The sequence below is a fragment of the Loxodonta africana genome, chromosome 19, assembly GCF_030014295.1.
Source record: "Loxodonta africana isolate mLoxAfr1 chromosome 19, mLoxAfr1.hap2, whole genome shotgun sequence".
NCBI classification, from domain to species: Eukaryota; Metazoa; Chordata; class Mammalia; order Proboscidea; family Elephantidae; genus Loxodonta; species Loxodonta africana.
The window spans coordinates 70279366-70293442 of record NC_087360.1 but is presented as its reverse complement, the minus strand read 5'-3'; positions in this window follow the sequence as shown (position 1 = coordinate 70293442).

The following is a 14077-nucleotide window of genomic DNA, read 5'->3' as shown; positions in this document are numbered from 1 at the left end:
TATCAACGACTCTAAACGTCAATGCCCAGACTGATGGTTAGAGGTTTAGTCCAATGTATATTTTAATTTTCACAGGCTAAAGTAGACCCAGAACTGACCTTTAGGAGACAGGTGTAGTATCTTGGATGACCACTGGCCATGGCAGCAGGAGAGTGGTGAGGAGAAGGGCACAGAGCAAGAGTGAGGCGTGGGCAGGACCCTGGGAACCTGAGAAGACAGGTCATAGGCTTTCAGGAGCTGGAAAAGAGCAAAGAAAGGAATGTAAGCGGATGTCAAAAACAAACATCATCTACACGTTTGCACCACTGTAAAACTTCTCCAAGCACCTCGGGTTGCTGAAGTCCAACTAATTTTAAGCTCCACCTCAGATATCCTTACCTCTTAGAACCCTTACCTTCCTCTTTGAAGCACATCAACAAACGATGTCAGGGAGAGAACTAAAGGGCAAACCCAGCTTGGCGGAAGCCTCCATGTCAAAGACCTAGAGGAGTCCTATAGTTTCAAACAATTTATGGACCACACACTAGGTTTTTTTATTCTTGTGTGTATTATTAACTTGTTATTGAACTCTGAAGACATCTGAACCTACATTTTCCTATTCATAAAAACGGGAGTAATATTCCTGCCCTCTGGCCATCTCTGGGAGTATATGGGAAGGTAAAGCAGATGGAAGTAAAAAACTTGAAACTCCTTGGATATATATATTAAAAAAAAAAAAAATTGCCATCAAGTCAATTCTGACTGTCAGAGCTCTGTGTGTTTCAGAGAACTGTGTTCCACAGGGTTTTCAGTGGCTGATTTTTCGGAAGTAGATCTCCTGTCTTCCAAGGAGTCTCTGGGTTCACTCGAACCTCCAACCTTTCAGTTAGTAGCCAAGCACGTTAACAGTTTGCACCACTCAGGGTATGTATTATATAAAATAGTCTCATAACGTTCATGGTTTCAACTAATCTGTAACATGAGTTAGAGGTTTAATAGAAAATCTGTGGCAGAAGAAATCACTTAAGGAGTCCCAAACCGTGCCTCTCCCTGGACCTTCACAGACAGAGTGAGTCCATTCTACAACGCTGCATCGGCCGCTCCTGTGCCCTGGTTGCAACGCAGGCCCTTCCTTAGCTTCTGCTGAGTCACTAATGAATTCCCCTCCACGTACCTTCTTGCTAAAAAGAATCACAAGGCACTGAGGTAAACTACCCTGCAAACATTTATGGATCCTACAGTGCACTTTGTAGAGGACCCTGGCCACGGAAGAAATGAAAAGGATTGATTCCCTCTGGCTGAAAGGACTCGTATTTGCTCTCTCTCCTCCAGCAAGGTGCTTGCCCCAACAGTCAGCCGCAGCTCCGCCAAACCACCATCCAGGAACCGACCACGGGGTGTATTCTGACCCCTTCTCTGCATCTGCGACTGGTGCTGAGCAATCCAATCCCGAAGCCAGGACTGCCCTGGTGCCAGCTCTCAACCCCAACCACCCCACCACTGGATCACCCGGAGACCCCTGTTCCCGCTGGTTCCATCCTCACCAACAGCTCCAGGTTCCTTCTGCCAGCCCCCTCTGTGCTTACCACCCTACCCTACCGCCGTTGTCCTAGAGTCATCTTACCCTGCCCCGCTGGGCTCTTCTCGCTCTAAAGAAGCCACCGCTACTTCCAGGCCTCAGTCTGCGATATGCAGAGGTGACACAGCGACCTGCGATATGCAGAGGTGAAACGCAGCGACCTAACATGACAACCTTTAAGCAAGAACCTGTGGGTGCAGCAGCCACTTAGCAACCACTCTGCCTCCCCCACCCTAGGAAAGGAGCCCTGGGGGCACAATGGTTAAGGACTCGGCTGCTAACCGAAAGGTTGGTGGTTTGAACCCACCAGCCGCTCTGCAGGAGAAAGACCTGGCAATCTGCCCCTATAAAGATTACAGCCTAGAAAGCCCTATGGAGCAGTTCTACTGTGTCACATGGAGTCACTACACTTTGAAAATCGACTTGACGGCACCTAACATCGCAACAGCTCACTGCAGGACCTCCATGGGGTCTACGGCTCAGCCTCATCCAGAGGGCCCTCGCTGTAAGGGCCAAGGCCAGGGCACACTGGTCACCTTGTCAGGGACTCCAGTGCCCTGTACTCACCACTTCCACGCCTGTCCTCACTGCACTCACGTGCTCCTGGGGCCTGGCTTTGGAGACCCTGTATCTGTTGTCAAGACACGTGTGATCCAAACTTCCAAGGAGAAGGATCCTGTGTACTAAATAATTTTCAAGGGAGGAGGGGAATAGGCAAATGAATCTAGAGCAGTCACTCCCGACCTGTCCCTCGCCTCACCTCATCCTGGTTTCTACCAGCAGCTACTCCCTGAGGTGGGGAAAACCTCTAGGTTACAAATCTACCAATTTTCATTTACATCCAACAAATGACTGGCTTTGTGCTCAACACTACATAAAAAGAAGTTCGGTGGTATCCTACCCTCCAAAAGCTTGCAATCACTTTAGATTGGCAAGAGAGGCAGGCACAGACCAGTAAAAGAACAGCATAATGGCACACGATGGTGCAAACTGTGTGGAAGAGGCTATAAATCGGCATTTCTTTAGCATGCATCAGGGCACTGGGGGAGCTGATTAAAAACACAGATTTCTGAGCCTCACTCGCAGTTATTTTTATTTAGTAGGCCTCAGGGAAGCTCAAGACCTTTTTAAGAAAAACTCCAGGTGGTTTTGATGCTAGAAGGCCAACGGTAAAGCTGAGAGCTAATGGCACAACAGCTACAATGGATTACTTAGGGTTTTCACAGCAACAACCAAATTGCAGCTAAATGATTTAAGACTGGGTCCCTAGGTGGCACAGACAGTTTGTGCTCAAGTACCAACCTAAATGTTGGTGGTTCGAACCCACCTAGGGGTTCCATGGAAGAAAGGCCTGCAACCTGCTTTTGTAAAGATTTTATCCAAGAAAACCCTGTGGGGTAGTTCTATTCTGCACAGATAGAGTTGCCATGAGTCAGAATCAACTTAACAGCAAATAACAACAACAAAGTCTTTAGTTCCACCACCCATCTGTCAATTTGTTGTACTGTGGTGGTTTCTGTGTTGCTGTGATGCTGGAAGCTATGCCACTGGTATTTCACATACCAGCAGGGTCATGGTGGACAGGTTTCAGCAGAGCTTACAGACTAAAACATACTAAGAGGGAAAAAAAAAAAAGGATAACCAAACCCGTTGCTGTCAAGTCAATTCCGACTCATAGGGACCCTACAGGACACAATAGAACTGCCCCGTAGGGTTTCCAAAGAGCAGCTGATTCAAACTGCTGATCTTCTGGTTGGCAGCCAAGTTTTCAACCACTGCACCACCAGGGCTCTACCAAGACAAAAGGCCTATCAATCTACTTCCTAAAATTAACCAATGAAAACTTTATGAATCACAACAGAACACTGTCCAGCTTGCTTGCTTTGGACACATCATTATGAGGGATCAATTACTAGGGAAGGACATCATGTTTGGTGAAGTAAAGGGCTAACAAGGGTGTGGGTGACTCCTCGGTGAGACAGATTGGCACAATACCACAATGATGATCATGCTGGCGATTGCAATGACGCAAGACTGGGCAACGTTTCGTTCTATTGTACATAGATCACCATGAGTTGGAGTCAGGTGGCTGCTACACACACAGGTTCTTGCTTAAAGAATGTCTTAGATTGCCAAAATGAGTTTTCCACAACCGAAAGACATCTGAAAAGGGAAGTAAAAAGCAAATTGTTTTAGGGAGATTTATATGAAATTGCTACTGACACAAGAGGCAATTAGAGGGCACATTTGGTTTCTTGTTATCTTGACTTAGCCTCCAGGGCTATGAACCCTAGATCCAGAGACACGTATTCCCTACGTTCCCAAGGAGACAGATGATGTCAGAGGTGCGAAGCATAGGCTTATAGGGTCACCATCTCCCTACACAGAGCCCAGAGCAAAAAGCAACCTGGTGGCACAGTAGTTAAGAGCTCAGCTGCTAACCAAAAGGTTGGCAGTTTGAATCCACCAGCCAGTCCTTGGAAGCCCTATGGGGCAGTTCCACTGTCCTGTAGGGTCACTATGAGACCGAATCGATTCCACTGCAGTGGATTAAGCCTACAAGGTCTGACAGCCAGAGTTTGCCCAACCATACAGAACAGCATCTCAGCAGCCTAGCGCCCCCCTCCCCGGAGTGGGCCTGGGGAACCCCGGGCTGGCAGCTCCAGGACTGGGGGGCGGCGGGTCTTCGTGTGCAGGGCCCGAGCGGGGACAGGGGGAGGAAGGAGGCTCTTCCTGTGACTCATCTCCCCCTGCAGCTGCTGTCCCTCTCCCACTCTGCCCTGCCCCACTCCCACCAATTTCCTGATTTGGGTTCAAACCGTAGCAACTAGCACCCACAGATAAGGACATTTGCCCACTCAACAAACTGGCACGCAGTCAAGGGGCCGAGAGAGAAGCCGAGAACTCTGAGAGAGAAAAGAGCAGCTCAGGGAAAGGCTGCCCGCGGGCAACACGGCCACTTCGGCTCGCTCGGCCCACTCACCCCATCGGTAGAGCCCGCAGGAACAGGTGGCAGGCGTCGGCTCTGGCTGCTGCACTGAGCGCTCGCCACAGATGCAGCGTCACTTTCCTTACAGGGTTCTTGGCATCGTCTGGCCCTTCCTGAGCCAGCGCCTCACAGGAGCTGGCTTCCTGGGGCCGCATCCAGTCCCTTCAACATACCATCCAGATCTGTCACTCACCCCACAAGACGTGGGGCCTGAGTATTCTAGGTCCCGGAAGCCTCTACCTAAACCTCACTGCCTGCACTGCTGCCTGGTCACACAGACACAAAGTGAAGGAGAGGCCCAGAGATGAGAGGCCTTAAGGAGGAGGGTCGTCCTCACTGAGGAATGGGCCCCTCTGAAAAGCAGGCCTCCGTGTGCCTGTCCCACCCTGGGCAGGCCAAGCTGCCCCATATTCACACAGCTCTCCTCACACTCACATGGATCTGGCTGGTTAAAAAAAAAAAAAAATTTTTTTTTGTTTTGAAAAAGCTACTGAATATTAGATTTTAAGTCACTAGAATTTTCTGTGTATGAAATCAAGTGTCTGACCTCAAGGCACCTACACTCGAATAGGAACAGTAAGGTAGGCAACTATAGGTAATATTATCTTGTAACAGGTTCATGCCACTTCATGACACTGGGGATATAAGAAATGCCTTGTTTCTTTATTTTTTAATCAGATTAAAACTAACGAGACTCTACTTTCCAAAAGGGATGGAAAGTCTAGTTTTTGTCATCTTAGGGGGTCTTTCCTCTTCCCATGAGTACAAATACCCATGCGCTTAGAAGAAAAAAAAAAAAAAGAACAAGGACCCTGATCATCACCTGGAGATGATTTATACTGCTTTGCTCCTTGTCCAGGATACAGGCTCCCAAGCATTCAAAAGCAGGCCATTTTATGGCCTTCATGCCAAGTTCAACCAGGGAGGAGAATCCCTCGGTAACCTGTACTCAGACAACCCAGCAGCCATTGGCTTCAGAGCTCTTTCTGTCTCTGATATGTTGAATTCAAGTGAACGTAAATCTCCACTGTTGATAAAACTCTGAGCAATTTCACAGTGAAATTGTTCACCACAGAGGGTCTGGTAAGCAAAGTAAGCACTGTGCTTATCTTGCTTGTTGGATAATCTGTCCCTGCTCCTAACCCTCTTCCCAGTCCTGGGGGACTTCAGCCACTGCCTCCTCAGCCTTCCTAGGCCTCAGTTCAAATGATGCTCCTGTCACTGTGTGTCCCATGATTGCATTATATTTTTTTCTCAGAACCGATCTCTATCTGAAAATATCTGACTTATGTGTTGGTTTTCTGTGTTCCTCAGAAGAACATAAGTTCCATGAGAGCAGGAACCTTGCCCATCCTATTTGCTGATGTATACCCAATGCCTAGACCAGTGCCTGGCACAAGTCAATGACAAGTCTCTGTTGAATGAATGACTTACTGTAACAAAGCTCCAATTCCCTGCTTACACAGCATTCATTTCTTAGGGCTGCCATAACAAAATACCACAAACCGCATTGATGAAAACAGCAGTATTACTCTCTCACTGTTCTGGAAACTAGAAGTCTGAAATCAGGGTGTTCGCATATTGATTCCTTATGAGGTCTCTGAGAGAGAATCTGTGTTCCATGCCTGTCTCGTAGCTTCTGGTGATGATAGCAATCCTTGGTGTTCCTTGACTTGTGGCAACATAGCTCCAAACTCTGCCTCGTCTCCACACAGCTGTCTTCCTCTTTTGTAATGACACCATGTTGGATTTAGGGTTCATCCTTTGCCAGTATGACCTCCTGTTAACTCATTACATCCACGAAGACCCTATTTTCAAATAAGGTCACATTCACAGGTACAGGGGTTAAGACTTCAACCTATCTTTTTGAAGGACACAATTCAAACCATAACATATACTTTCCAAATTTCTTTGCCAACAAGCCCTATGCCCCAGGGACTTATATTTTCAAAGAAATCATATCTCAGGAATGGAAAATGGGAACATGTCTATTTTCTTTGAAGTTGACAGCAGAAGGAAATGCAAGTCAATTTTTCAATCACTTGTTACACATATACATACAGATGGTATCTATAATGCCAGGAGTATTTTGAGGATATAGAGCTGATTAGGGACAAAAGCTGGTCTGGACTCAGCGATTTTCAGAACGATGATTTCGACTTGGGTTAAGATTGCGTTTGCTTTTGTTTGTTACTCAACTAGCAAACAACCCGTGAAGAGAGTATATACAAAAGCATGATGGACAAAATTAATGTCACTGGGCTGTACATGTGAAGACTGATGAAATGTCAAATGTTTTGTTACATATATTCAGCACAATAAAAAAAGGATATACACGGGAACAAAGATACGGATGAGAATACTTCTTGTTTCCTTCCTAATTCCTCACAGGAGAGCTGCATAATTCAGTGGTTTCAACAAGTCAAGTACAGTAAGGAATCCACAAAGACAAAAGAGTCCAGAATCTTGGTTCATTGACTTTTATAGTAATTTCTTATACCATCTAGGGAAATTCCTGCTGCAAACAGGTACATACTTCTGTGTTCTATTTCTGACAGCACCAGTGGGCCTGCTTCAAGGTTTGTTGGGAGGACATTTGGCAATAATCCACCATAGAAGTGATGCTGACATGGCAGAGAACAGCTTGGTATCATCAGAAAAAGATAATAAAATAAGTTATTGGACTATTTGAGTCTTGAGCTATGGTTTAAAGAAGAGTAATGTGCTGCGGAAGATAGAAGCAAGAAGATGCTTCCAGACATACGAAACGGCTTAGTTTAAAGACGGAGAAGAGTAGAAGTTGAGTGTGCAGAAGGAAGAAACCCACAAGAGCAAGCCTGGCTCAAAAGAAGGCTATAGGTGAGGGTTTACACGAAGAGCCTAGGGCCATTTGGTGGAGAATTTTAAAAGCAACAAAGAATAATGAGAATCATTGAAAATCTGCTAGTGAAAATGAATCCTAGAAGTGTTGACTGGAAGAGACCTCTTTGCCTTTATATGTGAGGAAATTGAGACCCAGCAAACTTAAGTGATTTAAGCAAGATGAGTAAATGTATATTGTGTTTCACTCCTGAGAAGGCGAGGTGTATCTGCTACAGAGGCTATTGTTACTCACATTGATTTCTTCCAAATTAAGTCTTGCCTGGGCCCACCTGATTGGAATAATCTAGATTGCATGCTGTACCCTAGCTGCAAGGGAGTCTGGTGATGCAAGTTTTCTGACATCAGCCTGATGAGGGCAGGATTCTGAATGTGGGTGGTTACCGAGAGAAACTTAGAGCAGCAATAAGTTAAACATGCTCCCTACAGAAAGGAACAAATGTTTCACAGAAAAGGAAGCCTAAATGCCCAGTAAATATATAAAAAGGATTGTCAATTTCAGTAGTAATCATGGAAATGCAAATTTGTTTTAAAATAGACCATTTTATACCCATTAGTTTCCAAAATTTTATAAGGCTTACAAATTTGGCGATTATGTGGAGAAATAGGCGTGCTCATATCACCCTAGACAAAGTGTAAATTGTTGCAAACATTATGGGGAGAAAAATCGGACACTGTATTATAAAGTTGAAGATATACATTACAACACAGTCCAGCAAGTCTGCTTCTAGACATGTATCTTAGCAATGGAATGTCTCACATCAGTAGTTAAGTGCTTTGACCCAGAAGTGACACACATCACTTCTATTCACAGCCTGTTGGCCAGAACTAGTCACGTGATCTTGCCTCACTGTATGGGACCAAAACCAAAAAACCCACTGCCATTGAATTGATTCCAACTCATAGCAACCCTATATGACAGAGAACTGCCCTATAGGATTTTGAAGGCTATGATCTTTACAGAAGCAGACTGCCACATCTTTCTCCAGACTGTAAGGGACAGGGGAGGGTAATCCTCCCACGTGTCAGAGGAGGAAAAGAACTGGATATCAATTAGTGCTAGAAATCTCTACCACACTTTCTCAAAGAACTCGAGTGCTGAAGTCTTTGTTGCATGAATCTGCAAAGAAAACCTGACCATAAGACCTCACAATGCAGAGATTTGTCATCAAAGGACAGCAAGAACTTCTTGTTGAAGCAGAATCCATAATTGATGAAAAGGAAATTTTTGTAGCTCTAAATTTAGAAAGATAAAAATCATATTCCAAAGATGAGGTCAGAGTGATTCATTCTTTCCCCAATTTACAGACTCAGACAGTCTATGACGACATCCCGCCATCTGGTGTAACCTGAGAGTCCCAGTATCTGCATGTGAAATCACCTCTCTAGAACTCTTGGGAAGCAGTAATGGCACCTTGTTTTCTTACTATTGCCCATCCCAAGAAGGCATCTTGAAACTCACATGTTGGAAAGCAGCCAACAGTTAAGTAGTGATTGGACCTATGACGGGTATATGTACAATTATCCAGATAGTCCAAGCCTAGCCAAGTCTGCACTGTTGAACCCACATAATCACAATTCAAGCAAACAAACAAAAAAACCTACTGCCTTCCACCTGGATTACATTCAAATTAAGGTGATGTTTTCACACTCGGTTCTCACAGCAGCACCTTCGCTTAATACCTGGCACGTAGATACTTGACAAATGGTTTTTAAATCAATGAATCAACTCAACAATCAATCTGGGTAATCATATGCATACCACTGATATCTGGTCTACAAACTAACTTCCAGGATAAACATGGCCAGTAAAAATCACAACCAGAGCTAGATGGTTGTATATGTACATGGAATTTTTGTCCCAATGCCAAGAGGAGGTGGAGGAGGAAGATGGGAAATATCCCAGCTGGCACAGCTTTATATATACCACTGCCAAAGGAAGCACAGAGGCGGAAACAGATCTTTGAGCCAACTCAGTGAATTCAGGGACTCGGGGATTTCATCCCATCTCAGCTCATGAATGACTGAGGCAAATCATTTATTCTCGCTAAGTTCCTGTTTTAGCCATCTTTAACAAGCAGATTAGGAAGGAAGGGACTGAAGTTCTGATCAGCTTCTCAAGCAGGCAGAAAGGAGCAATTATTTTGCTGAGTAATACTAAGTTCTTAGCTGTAACATCCCAATTTTCCTGCTTGATTTGGAAATTGAGGTAAAGACCCGTGCAAAAGAGAGATCCCAAACTTACCCAGGTAAAGAACATACGTGTCCCTAGGAACTATTTTAAGTCAAACCCACCTTGATCTTTGGAGGAAGCAGTCCCTGAAGAAAGAATTTCCAAAGAAGGTGGAAGGATCACAGCACTGCTGAGCTACCTGGGTACCTAGTGACTGTTAGATCCAGGCAAAAAAAAAAAAAAAAAAGATGCTGTTGCTGAGATAAAACAGTGAAGGGAGGGTTCTGAGTGAGGACACTTGCAGTCTCCTTGGGTGGCGCCTATGCAAAATTTGAGATAATCCAATTTTCTTTTTCTCAGGTGCCTTCTTTTCACTATTTCTCTCCCTTAATCTAGTTTGCTATTTTTGTATTCCTTACTCTCTTGGCTTCTAGACTTGATGGTTATTAGGGTTTTTCCTCACTCAAAGAAAAGTCACCTAAAAACAACTGAATGCTTACTCTGTGCCAGAGTCCCTAAGTGGTGCAAACTCTTAATGTGCTCAGCTGCTAACTGAAAAGTTGGAGGTTCAAGTCCACCCAGAGGCACCTTGAATGAAAGGCCTGGTGATCTACTTCTGAAAAATCAGCCACTGAAAACCATATGAAGCATAATAGTTCTAGTCTAACACACATGGGGTCACCATGAGTCAGAGTCCACTCGACAGGACCTGGTACCGGTTTATTGAGTACTTACCATGTGCCAGATACCATGCTAGGGCTTTGTATACATTGTCTCTTTCTTCCCAACTCCCACTATGAGATAAGCATTATTACTCTCTTCTAACAGATGGAAACTCTGGTGGCGTAGTAGTTAAGGGCTATGGCTGCTAACCTAAAGGGTTGGCAGTTTGAATCCACCAGGTGCTCCTTGGAAACTCTATGGGCAGTTCTACTCTATCCTTTTTTTTTTTTTTTTTTGGTTTTTCTAATAGATGAGAGACAGAGGCTCAGAGAAATTAAGTAAAATATTAGCGTTTTTAGAGCCAGGAAAGGCGATTTCTTCATTCTCGCTAACAAGCTCGGAGAATTAACTGTTATCCTTCCCAAGTATGTTTATGCTTTAAAAGACCACCACCCCATGCTGGGGATTTTGTTGTCTAAAATTAATCCGTGTCTTTTAGAGACACACCCTAAAATATTTACAGATGAAATATGTGCAGGACTTTTTTCTAAATAATTTTGAGGATTGTAATAGATGAAGCAACATTGGCCAAAGTAAACAACTATTGAAGTTGGGAGGTCATGTTATTCTGTTTTTACATATACTGGAATTTTTCCAAAGTAAAATGTATTTTTAAAAAAATGAGTTGAAACAAAAATGAGTTTTAACAAAAGGCTAAAAAGCAAGGGCAACCCTCCTAAAGAAGGCAATGTTTCACCCAAAGGAAAAGAAATTCCAGTAATTATGGCATCCCTATGTTAAACAGGAAACCCTGGTGGTGTAGTGGTTATGAGCTACGGCTGCTAACCAAAAGGTCGGCAGTTCCAATCCACCAGGCACTCCTTGAAAACCCTATGGGGTACTTCTACTCTGTCATAGTGTCACTGTGAGTTGTAATCAACTCAATAGCAGCGGGTTCAGTTTGGTTTTGGTTGGTTTTGTTAGTATCACCATATTCTTCTGAGTTAGAAGAGAGATAATTGTCCACCTCACCTTTACGTCTTCTTCTGTACACCCCTCAACCTACCTCTCACCCACCTGGTTAATTTCTACTTCCACCTTACAACTCAACTTATGGGTCACCTCTTCTGCAAAACCTTCTACGACTCCAATGCCCTTCCTCTGCGCTCTCATAGCAACTTGTGCTGAGTGCTCATAAGAAAGGTAGAAATAGGGCAGGCGGCATGAGTGACTTAGGTATGGACAGCCTGCCAAGGATTGAAGGTGGTGCAGGTGTACCTGGAGAAGCCCATCCCTGCTCCAGGACACACATGCCTACAAAGCTGCCATGATAGGCACCAAAGCCCACCCATGCCCCAGGTCTTCCTCAGTTTATCTTTCTGAGTATCTGTTCTGTACTTCCATCTTGTGCAATGAAGAGCCCTATTTGGCACTAGCTTTATAAATATCAATATGGTGATCAACTGCAAAGGAAAAAAAAATATCTTCAATTTTTTGTCAACCCAGATATCTGTACTAGAGACCTTCTGTGACTGGCATTGTGGTTTTTTTTTAATAATTTAGCAGACATTTCCAACCATCTTCTTCTTTATTACCTCTCCTATATAGACTAGAAAAGCTAAATACTCCCTTTCCCAGCCTCCCTTGCAGCCACAAGTGACCATGTGACACAGCAGTGACAATGAAATGTAAACAGATGCTTGTTTAGGACTCTAGGAAGGTTTTTCTTCTTTGATAAAAGAGGTTGATGCCAACCTGTGATTGATTGTTTCTTATCACTCTGCATAACCACCACCCACCCCCAAGATCTTCAAGCATCACAGAGGAGAAGCCAGGAACTACATTTCCCAGGATTCCTTCTCCCATATGGTTCTGAGTTTGAGTTTACCATGAGAGACAGTCACCTGAGATTCAGAAGACAAAAGAATGAGAGACCATCATCCTTCAGATGGCAGTGGCAAGCAAGTTCATGGACAAAAGTAGGTTTAAAACTGCATCCGGAACCCTTGACAACAACACGCTTTGCTATTTCTTATGGAGATCATTGGTGGGAGCTTTGTCAAAGTCCTCGAGATTTGTAGCGGCTTCTGAGTGAGCTCTGAGACCACTCACTTTGCTGCTGCATGCTGAGGTCTTCAGTAGTGGTGGCCCTCAGCTTTGCTCCCCCATCCCTTCCAATGGTTATATAAACTACTAGTTCTGTGTATTAAAATATTTCATGTTTGGGATACATAGAGTATTTTTCTTTTTCTTGAACAAGTTTTGGTGATTTCTGAAATATTCGATGCCTGGAGCCATGACAGCTCTTTTGTGACCATGAGGGAAAGGCAAACAGAATCACAGAGATGCCAGCTCAGAGGTTTGACCTCACCAAGCTTCAAGCAGCCACCAATCTCCAGACTTTTCCTTACTGAGAAAATGAACCCTTGTTTGGTTAAGCCAGCTTTGGGTGGGTTTTCTATTTGCAGCCTAATGCATCCCTGATACATGTTCCAATTCTTCGACAATAAATTAGAGTGGGAGAGAAAAGGGGGAAAAAAAGCTATTCCTGATGAAAAACAGTCAATTATTTTTAAATCTAGGTCTGGCAGATGAACAATGCCCATCAAAGTGCTAGTGGTAGCGAGTAGAAAGAATTATTTACGGGAAGACTAAACAATCAGCAGAGAAGCATGAACACCGCTGTTTCCGTAGACCGCTCCCACCAGAACAGATGGCTTTTCATCCAGCAAACTCATGTGTGGAAACCCCAGGAGAAGAGGGAGGAGGTGGTTTCTCTCTGAAATTTGAAAGAGAAAACCGGGAAAGAGACGGGAGTATATACACTACAGGGTCACTATGAGTCAAAATCGACCTGACGGCAATGGGTATATACATGACTAATGTTATAGAATCATAGAATGCTAGTATTGGAAGGGACTTTAATTTCACATCTTCATTTCACAAATGAGAAAAATGAGATCCAAGGTGGCTATTTAACGTGCCAAAAGTCGCTGATGGGAACAACCACTTTTTGTTGTTGCTGTTCGTTTGCCTGATCATTTTTGCTCTTTGATTGCAGCTCCCTCCCCACACAATTTTGCCATGAGACTATGAGGCTGGCTGTGGGGACAATCCAAGGAACAGATCTCCAGTTGTGCTCAGAATCCCTTCTTCTCGAAATATCTAGACTAGGCAAATGTATAGAAACCAAAGTTTATTAGTAGTTACCAGGGGAAGGGGGAGGTGGAAGTGGGACATCATTGTTTAAGAAGCATTGAGTATGTTGATGGTGATGGGAAATTTGGCAACAGATCTGGGTAAGTCTTGTACTCATGACTAATGTAATTGATATCACTGAATTTTACATGTTAAAAAACACTGAATTAGCAAATATTGGGTTATATATTTTTTACCACAATTTTAAAAAAATCCCTCCTTCTCTTCTCTGCCACCTTGACCTACTGTCTTTGAAGTAAGCAGGTACATATGACCATTTCTTCCTGATGAATAATTTTTTTGCCAAGTGGCTCACAAAATGAACTCCAAATGAGCTCACTCACTGTCCTTCAGCATGGTGAGATCTGTCTGACTCTTTGGGTGGACAAAAGTTGCGTTTTCAGTCTGTGACCTTTATGACATGAGAAAAATTTCCAGCTGAGCACCAGTGAAAAACCATTCATCTTTAATTGCACCATCTTCTGGAGACATGCCTCACCTTTCAGCCAAAGTTGTGTGTCCCTTGGGTGAAATTCTCTGGAACGTAATGATTAGTGTGAATGTCTCTGAAATCAAAGGAACTGTCCACAAAAAAAGAAAATACTCAACCAAAGTA